At 50.4% G+C, this 19,373-nt stretch overlaps 1 long non-coding RNA gene across 7 annotated transcripts in view; it reads left to right on the top strand.

Moving 5' to 3' along the window:
* Window positions 1-19,373, top strand: part of LOC308200502 — a 208,134-nt gene that overhangs the window by 138,898 nt on the left and 49,863 nt on the right. For 6 of the 7 annotated variants that reach the window (XR_013955632.1, XR_013955633.1, XR_013955634.1 and 3 more), the window contains one exon: window positions 4,362-17,446. The exons of the other annotated variant lie outside the window; for it this stretch is intronic. This is a non-coding gene — a long non-coding RNA (uncharacterized lncRNA). Of the gene's footprint in view, window positions 1-4,361; window positions 17,447-19,373 lie in introns of those variants that run through there. 7 annotated transcript variants of the gene reach the window in all.

Here is a 19,373-nt window from a genome sequence, read left to right as displayed (position 1 = left end):
TGAGTCCAGAGAGTGCACTGGCACCACTGGGGATGCAGTGCAGTGAGTCCAGAGAGTGCACTTGCACCAGTGGGGATGCACTGCAGTGAGTCCAGTGAGTGCACTGGCACCACGGGGGATGCAGTGCAGTGAGTCCAGAGAGTGCACTGGCACCACTGGGGAAGCAGTGCAGTGAGTCCAGAGAGTGCAGTGGCACCACTAGGGATGCAGTGCAGTGAGTCCAGAGAGTGCACTGGCAGCACTGGGGATGCAGTGCAGTGAGTCCAGAGAGTGCACTGGCACCACTGGCGATGCAGTTCAGTGAGTCCAGAGAGTGCACTGGCACCACTGAGGATGCAGTACAGTGAGTCCAGAGAGTGCACTGGCACCACTGGGGATGCACTTCAGTGAGTCCAGAGAGTGCACTGGCACCACTGGGGATGCACCTCAGTGAGTCCAGAGAGTGCACTAGCACCACTGGTGATGCACTGCAGTGAGTCCAGAGAATGCACTGGCACCAGAGGGAATGCACTGCAGTGAGTCCAGAGAGTGCACTGGCACCACTGGGGATGCACTACAGTGAGTCCAGAGAGTGCACTGGCACCACTGGGGATGCAGTGCAGTGAGTCCAGTGAGTGTACTGGCACCACTGGGGATGCACTTCAGTGAGCCCAGAGAGTGCACTGGCACCACTGAGAATGCACTTCAGTGAGTCCAGAGAGTGCACTGGCACCACTGGGGATGTACTGCAGTGAGTCCAGAGACTGCACTAGCACCACTGGGGATGCAGTGCAGTGAATCCTGTGAGTACACTGGCACCACTGGGGATGCAGTGCAGTGAGTCCAGAGAGCTCACTGGCACCACTGGGGATGCAGTGCAGTGAGTCCAGAGAGTGCACTGGCACCACTGGAGATGCAGTACAGTGAGTCCAGTGAATGCACTGGAACCACTGGGGATGCAGTGCAGTGAGTCCAGAGAGTGCACTGGCACCACTGGTGATGCAGTACAGTGAGTCCAGTGAGTGCACTGGTACCACTGGGCCTGCAGTGCAGTGAGTCCAGAGAGTACACTGGCACCACTGGGGATGCACTGCAGTGACTCGAAAGAGTGCACTGGCACCACCGATGATGCAGTACAGTGAGTCCAGTGAAGTGCACTGGCACTACTGGGGATGTAGTGCAGTGACTCGAGAGAGTGCACTGGCACCACTGGGGATGCAGTGCAGTGAGTCCAGAGAGTGCACTGGCACCACTGGGGATGCAGTGCAGTGAGTCCAGAGAGTGCACTGGCACCACTGGGGATGCAGTGCAGTGAGAACAGAGAGTGCACTGGCACCACTGGGGATGCAGTGCAGTGAGTCCAGAGACTTCACTGGCACCACTGGGAATGCAGTGCAGTGAGTGCAGAGAGTGCACTGGCACCATAGGGGATGCAGTGCAGTGAGTCCAGAGAGTGCACTGGCGCCACTGGGGATGCACTGCAGTGAGTCCAGAGAGTGCACTGGCACCACTGGGGATGCACTGCAGTGAGTCCAGAGAGTGCACTGGCACCAGTGGTGATGCAGTACAGTGAGTCCAGAGAGTGCACTGGCACCACTGGGGATGCAGTGCAGTGAGTGCAGGGGGTGCACTGGCACCACTGGGGATGCACTGCAGTTAGTCCAGAGAGTGCACTGTCACCACTGGGGATGCAGTACAGTGAGTCCACATAGTGCACTGGCACCAGTGGGGATGCAGTACAGTGAGTCCAGAGAGTGCACTGGCACCACTGGACATGCAGTGCAGTGAGTCCAGAGAGTGCACTGGCAACACTGGGGATGCACTTCAGTGACTCCACAGAGTGCACTGGCACCACTGGGGATGCAGTGCAGTGAGTCCAAAGACTTCACTGGCACCACTGGGGATGCAGTGCAGTGAGTTCAGAGAGTGCACTGGCACCACTGGGGATGCACTACAGTGAGTCCAGAGAGTGTACTGGCACCACTGGGGATGCACTTCAGTGAGCCCAGAGAGTGCACTGGCACCACTGAGAATGCACTTCAGTGAGTCCAGAGAGTGCACTGGCACCACTGGGGATGCATCGCAGTGAGTCCAGAGACTGCACTAGCACCACTGGGGATGCAGTGCAGTGAATCCTGTGAGTACACTGGCACCACTGGGGATGCAGTGCAGTGAGTCCAGAGAGCTCACTGGCACCACTGGGGATGCAGTGCAGTGAGTCCAGAGAGTGCACTGGCACCACTGGAGATGCAGTACAGTGAGTCCAGTGAATGCACTGGAACCACTGGGGATGCAGTGCAGTGAGTCCAGAGAGTGCACTGGCACCACTGGTGATGCAGTACAGTGAGTCCAGTGAGTGCACTGGTACCACTGGGCCTGCAGTGCAGTGAGTCCAGAGAGTACACTGGCACCACTGGGGATGCAGTGCAGTGAGTCCAGAGAGTGCACTGGCACCACCGATGATGCAGTACAGTGAGTCCAGTGAAGTGCACTGGCACTACTGGGGATGTAGTGCAGTGACTCGAGAGAGTGCACTGGCACCACTGGGGATGCAGTGCAGTGAGTCCAGAGAGTGCACTGGCACCACTGGGGATGCAGTGCAGTGAGTCCAGAGAGTGCACTGGCAGCAGTGGGGATGCAGTGCAGTGAGTCCAGAGAGTGCACTGGCACCACTGGGGATGCAGTGCAGTGAGTCCAGAGACTTCACTGGCACCACTGGGAATGCAGTGCAGTGAGTGCAGAGAGTGCACTGGCACCACTGGGGATGCAGTGCAGTGAGTCCAGAGAGTGCACTGGCGCCACTGGGGATGCACTGCAGTGAGTCCAGAGAGTGCACTGGCACCACTGGGGATGCACTGCAGTGAGTCCAGAGAGTGCACTGGCACCACTGGGGATGCACTGCAGTGAGTCCAGAGAGTGCACTGGCACCACTGGGGATGCACTACAGTGAGTCCAGAGATTGCACTGGCACCACTGGGGATGCAGTGCAGTGAGTCCAGAGAGTGCACTGGCACCACTGGGGATGCACTGCAGTGAGTCCAGAGAGTGCACTGGCACCACTGGGGATGTAGTGCACTGAGTCCAGAGAGTGCACTGACACCACTGGGGATGCGGTGCAGTGAGTCCAGAGAGTGCACTGGCACCACTGGGGATGCAGTGCAGTGAGTCCAGAGAGTGCTCTGGCATCACTGGGGATGCAGTGCAGTGAGTCCAGAGACTGCACTGGCACCACTGGGGATGCAGTGCAGTGAGTCCAGAGAGTGCACTGGCACCACTGGGGATGCACTGCAGTGAGTCCAGAGAGTGCACTGGCACCACTGGTGATGCAGTCCAGTGAGTCCAGTGAATGCACTGGCACCACTGGGGATGCTGTGCAGTGAGTGCAGAGAGTGCACTGGCACCACCTGTGATGCAGTACAGTGTGTCCAGTGAGTGCACTGGCACCACTGGGGATGCAGTGCTGTGACTCCGGAGAGCGCACTGGCACCACTGGGGATGCAGTGTAGTCAGTCCAGTGAGTGCACTGGCACCACTGGGGATGCAGTGCAGTGAGTGCAGAGAGTGCAATGGCACCAATGGGGATGCACTTCAGTGAGTCCAGAGAGTGCACTGGCACCACTGGGGATGCAGTGCAGTGAGTCCAGAGATTGCACTGGCACCACTGGGGATGCAGTGCTGTGACTCCAGAGAGCGCACTGGCACCACTGGACATGCAGTGCAGTGAGTGCAGAGAGTGCACTGGCACCACTGGTGATGCACTTCAGTTTGTCCAGAGAGTGCACTGGCACCACTGGGGATGCAGTGCAGTGAGTCCAGAGAGTGCACTGGCACCACTGGGGATGCACTGCAGTGAGTCCAGAGAGTGCACTGGCACCACTGGGGATGCACTGCAGTGAGTCCAGAGAGTGCACTGGCACCACTGGGGCTGCAGTGCAGTGAGTCCAGAGAGTGCACTGGCACCACTGGGGATGCACTGCAGTGAGTCCAGAGATTGCACTGACACCACTGGGGATGCAGTGCAGTGAGTCCAGAGAGTGCACTGGCACCACTGGGGATGCACTACAGTGAGTCCACAGAGTGCACTGGCACCACTGGGGATCCTCTGCAGTGAGTCCAGAGATTGCACTGGCACCACTGGGGATGCAGTGCAGTGAGTGCAGAGAGTGCACTGGCACCACTGGGAATGCACTTCAGTGAGTTCAGAGAGTGCACTTGCACCACTGGGGATGGGTTTCAAGCCAACTGCATTAACCGCTCATGCTTCTTTCTTATGAGACGTTAGTAAACCAATTACATAGCCTTGTCAAGACTAAATCACAGGTCAAAATCCTGTACATCTCATGTGGCCAACCACTCCCAACTAGGATTCCAAGAACCAGGAGGTTCGGTGAAAATAGGGCTAGTGCTATTAGAGGGGTGATTATTAGGGTAAGCCCTAAGCTGTCTTTAATGGAGAAGTATGGGTGGAATGGGATTTTGTCGCAGTCTGATACGATTCCTAGTGGGTTATTTGAGCCTGATTCGTGTAGGAAGGTTAGGTGGACTAGGGTGATTCCTGCAATTAGGAAGGGCAGTAGGAAGTGGATGGCGAAGAATCGGGTTAAGGTTGGATTGTCTACTGAGAATCCTCCTCAGGCTCATTCTACTAGAGTTTGCCCAATGTACGGGATGGCTGAGAATAGGTTGGTGATTACGGTGGCCCCTCAGAATGACATTTGTCCTCATGGTAGGACATACCCTACGAAGGCAGTTGCTATTAGGGTGAGTAGGAGGATTACTCCTGTGTTTCAGGTTTCTTTGTATAGGTAGGAGCCGTAGTAGAGGCCTCGTCCGATGTGTAAGTAGATGCAGATAAAGAAGAGCGAAGCACCGTTGGCGTGGAGGTTGCGGATGAGCCATCCGTACTGGACGTCTCGGCATGTGTGAGCTACTGAGGAGAAGGCGAGTGAAGTGTCTGCGGTGTAGTGTATGGCTAGTAGCAGGCCTGTTAGGATTTGTGTGGCTAAGCAGATGGCTAGAAGGGAGCCGAAGTTTCATCAGGCAGAGATGTTGGAGGGGGCGGGTAGGTCGATTAGGGAGTTGTTGATTATTTTTAGTAGGGGATGGGATTTGCGGATGTTAGGGGCCATTAGTGAGTCTGTGTGTTATTAGGATTATTACCAGGATGGAGAGGGCGAAGGATCCTAGGTAGGCCTTAATTAGCCCTGTGTGTATTGAGGTTGCGGCTTTGCTTGCGGCTACTTGTAGTTCAGCAAGGCCCTCTGGCCCTATTTTTTTGAGTCAGGAGAGGTCGATCAAGTGTAGGGCAATGTTTTGTCCCTTTTCTAGTAGGTTTTTGGAGAAGAATCGGTGTACTAGGGGGTTGAAGTACCCTAATGCAGAGGAGAAGTTTATGAGGGGGTTTGGTTTGGGGTGAGTGAGGGTGTGTGTTATGTTCGATAGTTCTAGGGCTAGGATGATTCCTAGGATTGTTATGAGGATGGCAGCGGTTTTGGTGATAAGGGGTATGGTTATTGGGGGGGTTTTGGTTGGTGTGATGAAAGAGGTAATGATTATTCCTGCTGTAATGCTGCCTAGGGCGAGTCGGGTTAGGGGGGCGGTGATTAGTGGGTTGTTTTCGTTTATTGATACTATTGGGGGGATTCGGGTTTGTCCAGCTTGGACTAGGATGGTTATGCGGATGCTGTAGGTTGCGGTGAATGCTGTGGCTATAAGGGTTAGGAGTAGGGCTCAAGTATTTAGGTATGATGTGTTTAAGCTTTCGATGATGAGGTCTTTTGAGTAGAATCCGGCTAGGAATGGGGTTCCTATCAGCGCCAGGTTTCCGATGGTTAGGCAGGAAGTAGTGACTGGGAGTATTTTCTGTAGGCCTCCTATCTTTCGGATATCTTGTTCTCCGTTTAGGTTGTGGATGATAGACCCTGAGCATAGGAATAGTATGGCTTTAAAGAAGGCATGGGTTGAGATGTGTAGGAAGGCTAGTTGTGGGAGGTTTAGTCCGATAGTGACTATTATTAGTCCTAGTTGGCTGGATGTTGAGAAAGCAATGATTTTTTTGATGTCATTTTGGGTTAGGGCGCATGTGGCAGCGAATAGGGTTGATAGAGCACCTAGGCATAGGCAGGCAGTTAGGGCTGTCTGGTTGGTGGCTAGCAGGGGGTGCATGCGGATGAGCAGGAAGATTCCGGCTACTACTATGGTACTGGAGTGCAGTAGGGCTGATACTGGGGTGGGGCCTTCTATTGCTGCGGGCAGTCATGGGTGGAGTCCAAATTGGGCGGATTTTCCTGCGGCTGCGAGGATTAATCCTATGAGGGGGAGGATTGGGGTTTGGTGGGGGTGTACGGCTTGTTGGATCTCTCAGGTGTTGAATGTTGAAGCTAGTCATGCTATGCTCAGGATCAGTCCGATGTCTCCGATTCGGTTGTAGATTACGGCTTGTAGGGCGGCGGTGTTGGCATCTGCTCGGCCTTGTCATCAGCCGATGAGAAGGAAGGACATGATTCGTACTCCTTCCCAGCCTACGAATAGGAGGAATATGTTGTTTGCGGTTGTTAGGAGGAGTATGGCGACTAGGAATGTCAGTAGGTAGGTGAAAAATTTTGTTACGTATGGCTCTGAGGCCATGTATCATATGGCGAATTGTAGGATTGATCATGTTACAAATAGGGCGATTGGAAGAAATGTTATTGAGTATTGGTCTATTTTTAGGCTCAGGGGGATTTTAAAGTTTATAATGAATTTTCACTCCCAGTGGCAGGTGACAGATTCTACTCCCGAGTAGATGAATGCGGTTGTAGGGGCTAGGCTAATTAGGAATGCGGTTTTAACAGCGCGGGTGGTGGCTTGTGGGGTGTTTTTAAAGTTTTTAAATAGAAATGGCAGGATGATTGGGGTTAGGAGGATTGTCAGCGTGAGTAGTGTGAGGGAGTTGATTAGTAGTGTGGGGTTCACTACTTTTACTTGGATTTGCACCAAGATGGGTGGTTCCTAAGACCAGTGGATTGCTGTTATCCTTTAAAAGTAAGGGGGCTGAGGTTTTAGGCTCAGATGTAAGAGTTAGCAGCTCTTGTTGGTTAAACCCTCCCCTTGGCAGGTAAGAAGGTTTGAACTTCTATTCTTAGAATCACAGTCTAATGTTTGGTTTAAACTATACTTGCATGAGGGGATTCCGGAGATCAGTTCGGGTTTGAGGATTAGGAGGAATATTGGGATAATGTGGAGTGTTATGAGCAGGTGTTCTCGCGTGGTTGAGTTTTGCATAGATGTGATGTGGGAGGGGAATGAGCCTCGTTGGGTCATTAGTAGTATGAATAAGGTGTAGGAGGCGGTTAGTAGGGTTGCGATTCCTGTTAGGATGATCGTGAAGGCAGATCAGTTGAATAAGGTGATTATAATGGTTAGCTCTGCTATGAGGTTTGTTGTTGGGGGTAAGGCTATGTTTGTTAGATTGGCCAGCAATCATCAGGTAGCTATGAGTGGTAGGAGAGGTTGTAGGCCTCGTGTGAGTAGTAGAATTCGGCTGTGCGTACGTTCATAGTTTGTGTTGGCTAGGCAGAATAGTATGGAGGAAGTTAGTCCATGGGAAATTATTAGGATCATTGCCCCTGAGAATGATCAGTGGGTTTGGATTATTCCTGCGGCGATAACTAGGCCTATGTGGCTAACGGATGAATAAGCGATTAGTGATTTTAGGTCTGTCTGTCGTAGGCAGATTGAGCTAGTCATTAGGGCGCCCCATAGGGCCAGGGTTAGGAAGGGGTAGTGCAGGAGGTTGGACAGTGGGCCCATAAATAGAGTGACTCGTATAATTCCGTATCCTCCTAGCTTTAGTAGTAGGGCGGCGAGGAGTATTGAGCCTGCGATGGGTGCTTCTACGTGGGCTTTTGGCAGTCAGAGGTGTAGGCCGTATAGTGGGGCTTTTACTATGAATGCTATGAGCAGTGCTAGACCTGATAGTATTCCTGTCCATGAGGTGGATAGGGTTGGGTGGGTTAGTTGTAGGGTTGGCAGGTGCAGGGTGCCAATTTTCACGTATAGGTGTATGATTGTGATTAGCAGGGGTAGAGAGCTTACTGGCGTGTAGAATAGCAGGTAGATGCCAGCGCTTAGGCGTTCTGGTTGGTTCCCCCATCGGGTGATTAAGATTAGGGTGGGAATGAGGGTTGCTTCAAATGAGATGTAAAATAGTGCTAGTTCTGTGGTGGAAAAGGCTAGTAGGATGAATGGCTGGACTGCGACTAAGGTTGAGATAAAGATTCGTTTGCGTTGTAGGGGTTCTTGTTGCAGGTGGTTTTGGCTTGCTATGATTATGAGTGGGAGTAGTCAGCAGGATAGTACTAGGAGGGGGGATGAGATTTGGTCAATTCCTGTTCAGTTGGATAAAAATTTGTAGGGGTAGTAGGTTGGGATTAATCACTGTAGGCTTAGGGCAGCGATTAGGAGGCTGTATAAGGTGGTGTTAGTCCATAGAAATTTTGGTGGAGACAGCAGGGCTGTTGGAAGAAGTATGATTGTGGGTAGGATGATTTTTAGCATTGCAGGAGGTTTAGGTTGTGTAGATGGTCGGAGCCATGTGTGCGGGTGGAGGCTACTAGGATGGCCAGGCCTGTGCCCGCCTCACACGCTGAGAAGGTTAGCATGAGAATTGGTACCATGGTGAATGAGGAGACTTGGTTTTCGATGGATCATATTGATAGGCCTACGAATATCGATAATATTATGCTTTCAAGGCATAGTAGGGCGGATACTAGGTGGGTTCGGTGGAAGGCTAGTCCTAGTCCGCTGAAAATGAAGGCTGAGTAGAAGCTTAAATGTAGGGGCGACATAAGAAAGTTACAGGGTTGGCTGTAATCTGCTGGGTCGAAACCAGCTATCTTTTTGGTTAGACTAACTTTCTGTTATTCTGCTCATTCTAGGCCCCCTTGAATTCACTCGTAGGCCAGTCCGAGTGTTAGGAGAAGGAGGATCACTACAGTTCAGGTGAGGGTCATTAGGGGGGATTGGAGTTGGACGGCTCATGGCAGGGGGAGTAGGAGGGCGATTTCTAGGTCGAATAGGAGGAACAGGATGGCTACTGAGGAAGAATCGGACTGAGAATGGTAATCGAGCAGATCCAAGTGGGTCGAATCCACATTCGTACGGTGAGGGTTTCTCTGAGTCGGGGTTTATTTGGGCGAGTCAGAAGTTTAATGCGGTTAGGGCGGCGCTTAGGATTGATGATAGGGCGAATATGAACATGAGTGCGTTCATTGCTCTCCTCTGGGTTTATACCAGATTCTAGAGATTGGAAGTCAATTGTAATTAATATACTAGAAGAGCAAGATCCTCATCAGTAGATTTTTATGTAGAGGAATAGTCAGATGACGTCTACGAAGTGTCAGTATCAGGCTGCTGCCTCGAATCCGAAGTGGTGGTCTGATGTAAAGTGGAACTTGATCAGTCGGAAGAGGCAGACGGTCAGGAAGGAGGATCCGATGATTACGTGGAGTCCGTGGAATCCAGTGGCAACGAAGAAGGTAGATCCGTAGACGCTATCGGCGATTGAGAATGGGGCTTCGTGGTATTCTATTGCTTGTAGGGCTGTGAAGTAGAATCCCAGGAGGATCGTTAGGGTTAGGGCGTGGATGGCGTGTTTTCGGTTTCCTTCTGTGATGCTGTGATGGGCTCACGTTACGGTAACGCCTGAGGCTAGTAGGATGGCTGTGTTTAGTAGGGGGACTTCTATCGGGTTGAGTGGTTTAATTCCTGTTGGGGGTCATTGGCCTCCTAGTTCTGGGGTTGGGGCCAGGCTCGAGTGGAAGAACGCTCAGAAGAACCCTAAGAAGAAGAATGCTTCGGATGTGATGAAAAGGATTATGCCGTATCGTAGGCCTTTTTGGACTGTGGGAGTGTGATGGCCTTGGAAGGTGCTTTCTCGTACAATGTCTCGTCATCATTGGAGTATTACTAGGAGTATTGAGATGAGGCCTAGGGTTAGTAGTATGGATGAGTTGTAGTGGAATCACATGATTAATCCTGAGGTTGTGAGTAGGGCGGCGGCTGCCCCGAAGATTGGTCAAGGGCTTGGGTCAACTATGTGGTATGAGTGTGCTTGGTGTGCCATTAGATGTTTTCTTGTAAGTATAGGCTTAGAAGGAGCACGAAGACGTAGGCCTGGATTATGGCTACTGCTACTTCTAGGATGGTTAGGAGTAGTAGGATGATTATTGTTAGGATGGATACTGCAGGAAGGGTGGGTATTAATGCAATGGAGGCTGTAGAGATGAGTTGGATGAGTAAGTGTCCTGCTGTAAGGTTGGCTGTAAGGCGGACTCCGAGGGCTAGGGGGCGGATTAGTAGGCTGGTTGTTTCGATCAGGATTAGTGCGGGGATTAGGGGTGTAGGGGTACCTTCGGGTAATAGGTGGGCTAAAGAGGCTGATGGTTGGTTTCGTAGGCCTGTTAGTAGTGTGGCGAGCCATAGTGGGAAGGCTAGGGCTATGTTCATAGATAGTTGGGTGGTTGGGGTGAATGTATATGGAAGGAGGCCTAGAAGGTTGATTGTAAGAAGTATGATTATTAGGGATGTAAATATTATGGCTCATTTGTGGCCATTTTTGTTGAGTGGGACTATAAGTTGTTTTGTGATTAGGTGAAGGAGTCATGTTTGGATAGTAGAAAGGCGGTTGTTGATTCATCGGTTGTTTGGGGACGGGAATAGTAGGGCTGGGAAGAGTAGGGATAGTAGGATTAAGGGGATGCCGAATAGATTGGGGCTGGAAAATTGGTCAAAGAAGCTTAGGTTCATGGTCAGGATCATGGTGTGGGTTTGGTAGTGAGGGAGGTCTTATTTGATGGGGGGTTGGTTGTGGTGAAGGCTAGTAGTTTTGGTTGGATGAGGAGTGCTAGGGTTAATCAGGTTATAATTATGATTGAAAATCATGGTGCGGGGTTAAGCTGTGGCATATCATTAAGGAGGGGGAAGTCCCTCTTTGGCTAGCTTAAAAGGCTAGTGCTGTTGCATAGCTTCTTAATGATTAGGATGATGATAGAAGGGACGATCAGGCCTCGAAATGTGGGAGTGGGGTTGATTCTACTACAATGGGTATGTAGCTGTGATTAGCCCCGCAAATTTCTGAGCATTGTCCGTAAAAAATCCCAGGCCGGGTGGTAATGAATGAAGTTTGGTTTAGTCGGCCTGGGATTGCGTCTGTTTTAACTCCGAGCGTTGGGACTGCTCAGGAGTGGAGTACGTCTCCTGCAGTAATGATCACGCGGATGGGGGATTCTATTGGGATAACTACGCGGTGGTCAACTTCTAGCAGTCGGAAGTGGCCGTTGGGTAAGTCTGGGGTGGGCACTATGTAGGAGTCGAATGATAGGTCTTTGAAGTCTGTGTATTCGTAGCTTCAGTATCATTGGTGGCCGATGGCTTTTAGGGTGAGGTCTGGTTCATCGATTTTGTCCATTATGTAGAGGATTTGTAGGGATGGGAGGGCGAGGAGTACCAGGACGATAGCAGGTAGGATTGTCCAGATCAGCTCTACTTCTTGGGCGTCTACAGCATTGGACGAGAGTTTTTCTGTTAGTATGTGGGCTAAAAGGTAGAGAACTAGGCTGCAGATAGCTAGGGCAACGATTAGGGCGTGGTCGTGGAATTCAACGAGTTCTTCTATGATGGGTGATGAGGCGTCTTGGAATCCTAGTTGGGAGTGGTTGGCCACATGAGATGTACAGGATTTTTACCTGTGATTTAGTCTTGACAAGGCTATGTAATTGGTTTACTAACGTCTCATAAGAAAGAAGCATGAGCGGTTAATGCAGTTGGCTTGAAACCAGCATGTGAGGGTTCGATTCCTTCCTTTCTTGTACTTGGACGAAGGCCGGTTCCTCGAAAGTATGGTATGGGGGAGGGCAGCCGTGGATTCATTCAACGTTTGTGGTAGTTAGTTCTGGTTGTAGGACTTTTCGTTTGGCCGAAAAGGCTTCTCAGATGATGAATATTAGTATGATTACGGCTACTATTGAGATTAGGGAGCCGATGGAGGAAATGGTGTTTCATAGTGTGTAGGCGTCGGGATAGTCCGAGTATCGTCGGGGTATTCCTGCTAGGCCTAGGAAGTGCTGGGGGAAGAACGTTAGGTTTACTCCTGTAAATATTACCCCGAAGTGGGCTTTTGCTCATGTTTGGTGTAGGGTAAACCCAGTGAGTAGTGGGAATCAGTGAGTAAATCCTGCTAGAATGGCAAAGACGGCGCCTATGGATAGGACGTAGTGGAAGTGGGCAACTAGGTAGTACGTGTCGTGCAGGGCGATGTCTAGGGAAGAGTTTGCAAGAACGATTCCTGTTAATCCTCCGATGGTAAATAGGAAGATAAATCCTAGAGCTCATAGTATTGGGGGGGTCTCATTTGATTGTTCCTCCGTGCAGGGTGGCTAGTCAGCTAAATACTTTGATTCCGGTAGGGATGGCAATGATTATAGTGGCTGATGTAAAGTAGGCTCGGGTATCAACGTCTATTCCTACTGTAAACATGTGGTGAGCTCAGACGATGAATCCTAGGAAGCCGATGGATAGTATGGCTCAGACTATTCCCATGTAGCCAAAGGGCTCCTTTTTGAATGAGTAGTACGTGACTACGTGTGAGATGATTCCAAACCCCGGTAGGATCAGAATATAGACTTCTGGGTGTCCGAAGAATCAGAATAGGTGTTGGTACAGGATTGGGTCTCCTCCTCCAGCGGGGTCGAAGAATGTGGTGTTTAGGTTTCGATCAGTTAGTAATATTGTAATACCGGCGGCGAGTACGGGGAGTGATAGAAGGAGTAGGATGGCGGTAATTAGTACGGATCAGACAAATAGTGGGGTTTGGTATTGTGAGAGTGCGGGGGGTTTTATGTTGATGGCTGTGGTGATAAAGTTGATGGCCCCAAGGATGGAGGAGATACCGGCTAAGTGGAGTGAGAAGATAGCCAGGTCTACTGAAGCTCCGGCGTGGGCAAGGTTACCTGCTAGGGGAGGGTAGACAGTTCAGCCTGTGCCGGCGCCAGCTTCTACAGTGGATGAGGCTAGTAGGAGGAGGAATGATGGGGGGAGGAGTCAAAAGCTTATGTTGTTTATTCGCGGGAATGCTATGTCGGGGGCACCGATTATGAGGGAGACTAATCAGTTGCCGAATCCTCCGATCATGATGGGTATGACTATAAAGAAGCTTATTACAAAGGCGTGAGCGGTAACGATTACGTTGTAAATTTGGTCGTCGCCTAGGAGAGTTCCTGGTTGTCCTAGTTCTGCGCGGATTAATAGGCTGAGTGCGGTGCCGACTATTCCTGCTCATGCCCCGAAGATGAGGTACAGGGTGCCAATATCCTTATGGTTAGTGGAAAATAGTCATCGGTTGATGAAGGTGACGGGTAAGATGGCTGAGTGTTGAAGCGTTAGGCTGTAGTCCTTTTTACAGAGGTTTAATTCCTCTTCTTATCGGCTCTGTAGTGAAATTCATGTTGAGTTGCAAGCTCATCGATGCGCACTAGGGTGCGTCAGGGTCTTTGTAGGCAGAAGCCAATTGGTTTAGGCATTTAGCTGTTAACTAGAGTTTTGTGGGATCGAAGCCCATCTGTCTAGGGAGGCTTTAGCTTAATTAAAGCGTCTGACTTGCATTCAGAAGATACAGGTTAATATTCTGTAAGTCTTAATGTGCAGAAACTAAGAGGGTTTAACTCTTATTTAAGGCTTTGAAGGCCTTCGGTTTGGGGTGTTATCCTAAGTTTCTAGACAATGGCATGTATTATTGGGGACAGGGGAAGTAAGAGGATTGATAGTGAGGCAAGGACCGCAGTAGGTGTGCTTGGGGCTTTGCTAGTGTATCATTGTTTTATGTGGTTAGAGGAGTTGGGGGGAAGGGTAATTGTTGAGTGGTATGCGAGGCGTAGGTAGAAGAAGAGGCTGAGCAGTGATAGCATGGCAATTGCCATGGCTGCTGGTGTTATTTCCTGTTTAGTTAGTTCTTGGATGATAAGTCACTTTGGTATAAAGCCTGTTAATGGGGGGAGGCCTGCTAGGGATAAAAGTACTAGTATTAGGGTGGCGTTTAGCACTGGGGTTTTTGTTCATGAGGTTGTGATCATGGATAGGTTAAGGGCTTTGATTTTGTTAAGGGCTAGGAATACGGCTGATGTTATGATTGTGTATAGGTAGAAGGTAAGTAAGGCCAATTTGGGGCTGTAAACTAGGATGATGGCGATTCAGCCTAAGTGGGAGATGGACGAGAAGGCTAGGATTTTGCGTGTTTGTGTTTGGTTCAGTCCTATTCAGCCTCCTAGTGCTGTTGAGGCTAGGGCCATGGCGGTGAGTAGAGCTGGGTCGAGGGATTTGGATGTTAGTAGGAGCAGGGTTAGTGGGGGGAATTTTATGAGGGTCGAGAGTAGCAGGGCTGTTATTAGTGGCGATCCTTGTAGTACTTCTGGGAATCAGAAGTGAAATGGCACTAGGCCCAGTTTAATAGCGATTGCTGCTGTCAGTAGTAGACAGGAGGTTGGGTGGTTTATTTGTGTGATGTCTCATTGGCCGGTGACTCAGGCATTGGTTATGCTAGAGAATAGGACCAGGGCGGAAGCAGCTGCTTGGGTTAGGAAGTATTTCGTTGCGGCTTCTACTGCTCGTGGGTGGTGGGATTTGGCAATTAGGGGAATGATGGCTAGTGTGTTGATCTCCAGTCCTGTCCAGGCCAGAACTCAGTGGTTGCTGGAAATTGTGATTGTGGTGCCCAAGATGAGGCTGAAGGTTATGATTGGGGTCGCGTAAGGGTTCATTAGTAGAGGAGGGGGTTAAACCATCATTTTCGGGGTATGGGCCCGATAGCTTGATTAGCTGACTCTACTAGAAAATAATATAAGGGAAGTATGGAGAATTTTGATTTCTCTTGTGTGGGTTCAATTCCTACTTTTCTAAGGTCAACAGGAAATGAGAGGGCTGTTATACCTCTATGTTCACTTTATCATAGTGACCCTTTGTAGTTCAGGCACATTTCCTTATGTAAGGAGGTAGGCCTGCATAGCAGATAGGTATGCTGATGTGTCAGAGGCACAGAGCTAGTGTGAGGGGTAGGAAGTTTTTTCATAGTAGGTGCATTAGTTGGTCATATCGGAATCGTGGGTATGAAGCTCGGACCCATAAGAAACCAGAAGATAGTAGGAGGACTTTTGTGGCTAGGATGACGGGGAATAGTTCTGTGGGTGGCCCTAGGGCGCTTGGGTTTAGGAATATGATGGCTGTAAGTGTATTTATTAGCATAATGTTCGCATATTCAGCTAGGAAGAATAAGGCGAAGGGTCCTGCGGCGTATTCAACGTTAAACCCTGAGACTAGCTCAGATTCACCCTCTGTGAGGTCAAAAGGAGCTCGGTTTGTCTCTGCTAGGGTGGATACGTATCATATTATTGCTAGGGGTCATGAGGAGAAAATGAAGTATAGAGGCTCCTGTGCGACGGCAAAGGAGCTGAGTGTGTAGCTTCCGCTTAGTATGATTATTGATAGCAGGATTATGGCCAGTGTCACTTCGTATGAAATGGTCTGTGCTACTGCCCGTAGGGCTCCGATTAGTGCGTATTTTGAGTTCGAGGCTCAGCCTGATCATAGGACTGAGTAGACGGCTAGGCTTGACATGGCTATTAGGAAGAGAACTCCGAGGTTTAGATCTGCTAGGGGAAATGGGAGTGGTAGTGGTGCTCAAGTGGTGAGGGCTAGGACAAGGGCTAGTATTGGTATCAGAATGAATAGAAGTGGGGAAGAGGTAGAGGGTCGGATGGGCTCTTTGGTAAATAGTTTCAGTCCGTCCGCAAATGGTTGAAGTAGGCCAAAAGGCCCGACAACGTTAGGGCCTTTGCGGGATTGTATGTAGCTTAGGATTTTCCGTTCTACTAGGGTTAGGAAGGCTACGGCAATCAGGATTGGGATGATGTATAGGAGGGATATAACGAGGCAGCTTAGTGTTGTTATTTGAATCATGGGTGAAGCTAGGGAGAGGATTTGAACCTCTGGGGAAAGGGCTTAAGCCTTCTGCACTTGCCGGGCTCTGCCACTCTAGCTGGTCCTTTTCTAGGATTGAAAGTGGTGGGGGAAGGCCCTCTTCACGGTTTAGTTGGTTTCACTGCTTAGAGGGGGGGGGCGTGCTTGTGGTATTGGCCCCACTTTCCCGGTCCTTTCGTACTGGGGAGAGTGTGTCATAGATAGAAACCGACCTGGATTGCTCCGGTCTGAACTCAGATCACGTAGGACTGTTAATCGTTGAACAAACGAACCCTTAATAGCGGCTGCACCATTAGGATGTCCTGATCCAACATCGAGGTCGTAAACCCCCCTGTCGATATGGGCTCTTGAGGGGGATTGCGCTGTTATCCCTGGGGTAGCTTGGTCCATTAATCAATTATATTGGGTCTGGTCACTGTTAGCACTTTGAGGGGTAGCTCTAGGTAAAGAGGTATGGTCTTGTTTTTGGAGGATTTGTTCTCCTCCAAGGTCGCCCCAACCGAAAAATATCGACCAGGCTCTGCGATGGTAGTGGCCCCAGTGGGGTTGATTGAGGATTCGCGGTGGTCGTTGATTTTTAAGTTCCACAGGGTCTTCTCGTCTTATGTTCACATCCCCGCTTTTGCACAGGGAGATCAATTTCACTGATTATCTGTGAGAGACAGTTAAGACCTCGTTTAGCCATTCATACAAGTCTCGATTTATGGGACAATTGATTGCGCTACCTTTGCACGGTTAGGATACCGCGGCCGTTAAACCTAAGTCACCGGGCAGGCATCACCTTCAATACTTGTTTAATTTGCTGAAGGCTATGTTTTTGGTAAACAGTCGGGCCTTATTAATTTGCCGAGTTCCTTTCACAGATTTTAATCGCTCTTATAGGCGCTCCTGAGTCGGGTTAACAGGGTTAGTTAATACGTGGTCTTGTAGGGGTTTTTGTATCTGTCTAGGTCTGTTAATAATGTTTCTATGTAAGCTTGCGCCGTTAGAGGGGTGTGGCCCTGAGTTACTTATTTTAGCATTAATTCTCCTATATTCATAGGTTGACCTGTTTGTGATAAGGGAATCATCTTATTTTGGTATTTTTAGGTGGTGGAGCTTTGACGCACTCTTTTTTGATGGCTGCTTTAGGGCCCACGGTAGGATCAGTAGTAAGAATTATCCGCTAGTCGAGGTTGTGTCCTTTTTTAATGGAGCTGTCCCTCCATTAAATAGCTCTTAATCATCTCATTAGGGTTCAGGATGTCCGGTAGGGAGGATTAAGGGGGAACTTAGATTCGTTTCACAGGTAACCAGCTATCACCCAGCTCGGTTGGCTTTTCACCTCTACTGACAAGTCATCCCACTCTTTTGCAACAGAGACGGGTTCGCTCTCTTTAACTGCTTGAAAGTAGCTCGCTTGGGTTTCGGGGGGGCAAACTTTAGTTCACTTTGCTTGGTTGTTCTCGCTAAACCATGATGCAAAAGGTACAAGGGTTGATCTTTGCTGTCTGTCGCTTTGATTGTTTCACTGCTATTTCATCTTTCCCTTACGGTACTGGGGTCTCTATCGCGTCTAAGTGTCTTTTCTATCGCCTATACTAAGACTGTAAAATGCTTTAGTTTAATTAGTTTAGTAAATTCTTTAGTTTTGGTGTACTATTTGTGTGGTTGAGCTAGAGGGGGGGCTTCAAGACGATCCGGTCTAGTAGATATCTTTCAGGTGTAAGCTGAACTGGAGGGGAGGTGTAAGCTGGACTGACTGCACTGCATCCCCAGTGGTGCCAGTGCACTCTCTGGACTCACTGCACTGCATCCCCACTGGTGCCAGTGTACTCTCTGGACTCACTGCACTGCATCCCCAGTGGTGCCAGTGCACTCACTGGACTCACTGGACACATCCCCAGTGGTGCCAGTGCACTCTCTGGACTCACTGCAGTGCATCCCCAGTGGTGCCAGTGCACTCTCTGGACTCACTGCACTGCATCCCCACTGGTGCGTGTACTCTCTGGACTCACTGCAGTGCATCCCCAGTGGTGCCAGTGCACTCTCTGGACTCACTGCACTGCATCCCCAGTGGTGCCAGTGCACTCTCTGGACTCACTGAAGTGCATCCCCTGTTGTGCCAGTGCACTCTCTGGACTCAATGCACTGCATCCCCAGTGGTGCCAGCGCAATCTCTGGACTCACTGAAGTGCATCCCCAGTGGTGCCAGTGCACTCTCTGGACTCACTGCAGTGCATCCCCAGTGGTGCCAGTGCACTCTCTGGACTCACTGTACTGCATAACCAGTGGTGCCAGTGCACTCTCTGGACTCACTGCAGTGCATTCCCAGTGGTGCCAGTGCACTCTTTGGACTCACTGCACTGCAGCCCCATTGGTGCCAGTGCACTCTCTGGACTCACTGCACTGCATCACAGGTGGTGCCAGTGCACTCTCTGGATTCACTGCACTGCATCCCAAGTGCTGCCAGTGCACTCTCTGGACTCACTGCACTGCATCCCCAGTGGTGCCAGTGCACTCTCTGCACTCACTTCTCTGCATTCCCAGTGGTGCCAGTGAAGTCTCTGGACTCACTGCACTGCATCCACAGTGGTGCCAGTGCAATCTCTGGACTCACTGCAGTGCATCACCAGTGGTGCCAGTGCACTCTCTGGACTCACTGCACTGCATCCCCAGCGGTGCCAGTGCACTCTCTGGACTCACTGCAGTGCATCCCCAGTGGTGCCAGTGCACTCTTTGGACTCACTGCACTGCAGCCCCATTGGTGCCAGTGCACTCTCTGGACTCACTGCACTGCATCACAGGTGGTGCCAGTGCACTCTCTGGATTCACTGCACTGCATCCCAAGTGCTGCCAGTGCACTCTCTGGACTCACTGCACTGCATCCCCAGTGGTGCCAGTGCACTCTCTGCACTCACTTCTCTGCATTCCCAGTGGTGCCAGTGAAGTCTCTGGACTCACTGCACTGCATCCACAGTGGTGCCAGTGCAATCTCTGGACTCACTGCAGTGCATCCCCAGTGGTGCCAGTGCACTCTCTGGACTCACTGCAGTGCATCCCCAGTGGTGCCAGTGCACTCTCTGGACTCACTGCAGTGCATCCCCAGTGGTGCCAGTGCACTCTCTGGACTCACTGCAGTGCATCCCCAGTGGTGCCAGTGCACTCTCTGGACTCACTGCAATGCATCCCCAGTGGTGCCAGTGCACTCTCTGGATTCACTGCAATGCATCCCCAGTGGTGCCAGTGCACTCTCTGGACTCACTGTGTTAGTGTTGGGGAGAATCGAATGGATGTTCTATTAATGTTTCTCAGGTGATGGATCATACGGTATAATTAAATATTATTAAATGTACTTACATTATCAAGTAATCTATGTATACTGGAAACCTAGGGAGTACATTGAA

This window comes from Anser brachyrhynchus (genome assembly GCF_964034855.1).
Source record: "Anser brachyrhynchus genome assembly, chromosome: 10".
Taxonomy (NCBI): Eukaryota; Metazoa; Chordata; class Aves; order Anseriformes; family Anatidae; genus Anser; species Anser brachyrhynchus.
Note: the sequence above shows the minus strand (reverse complement) of the source record. Positions and strands in the feature narration are given on the sequence as shown.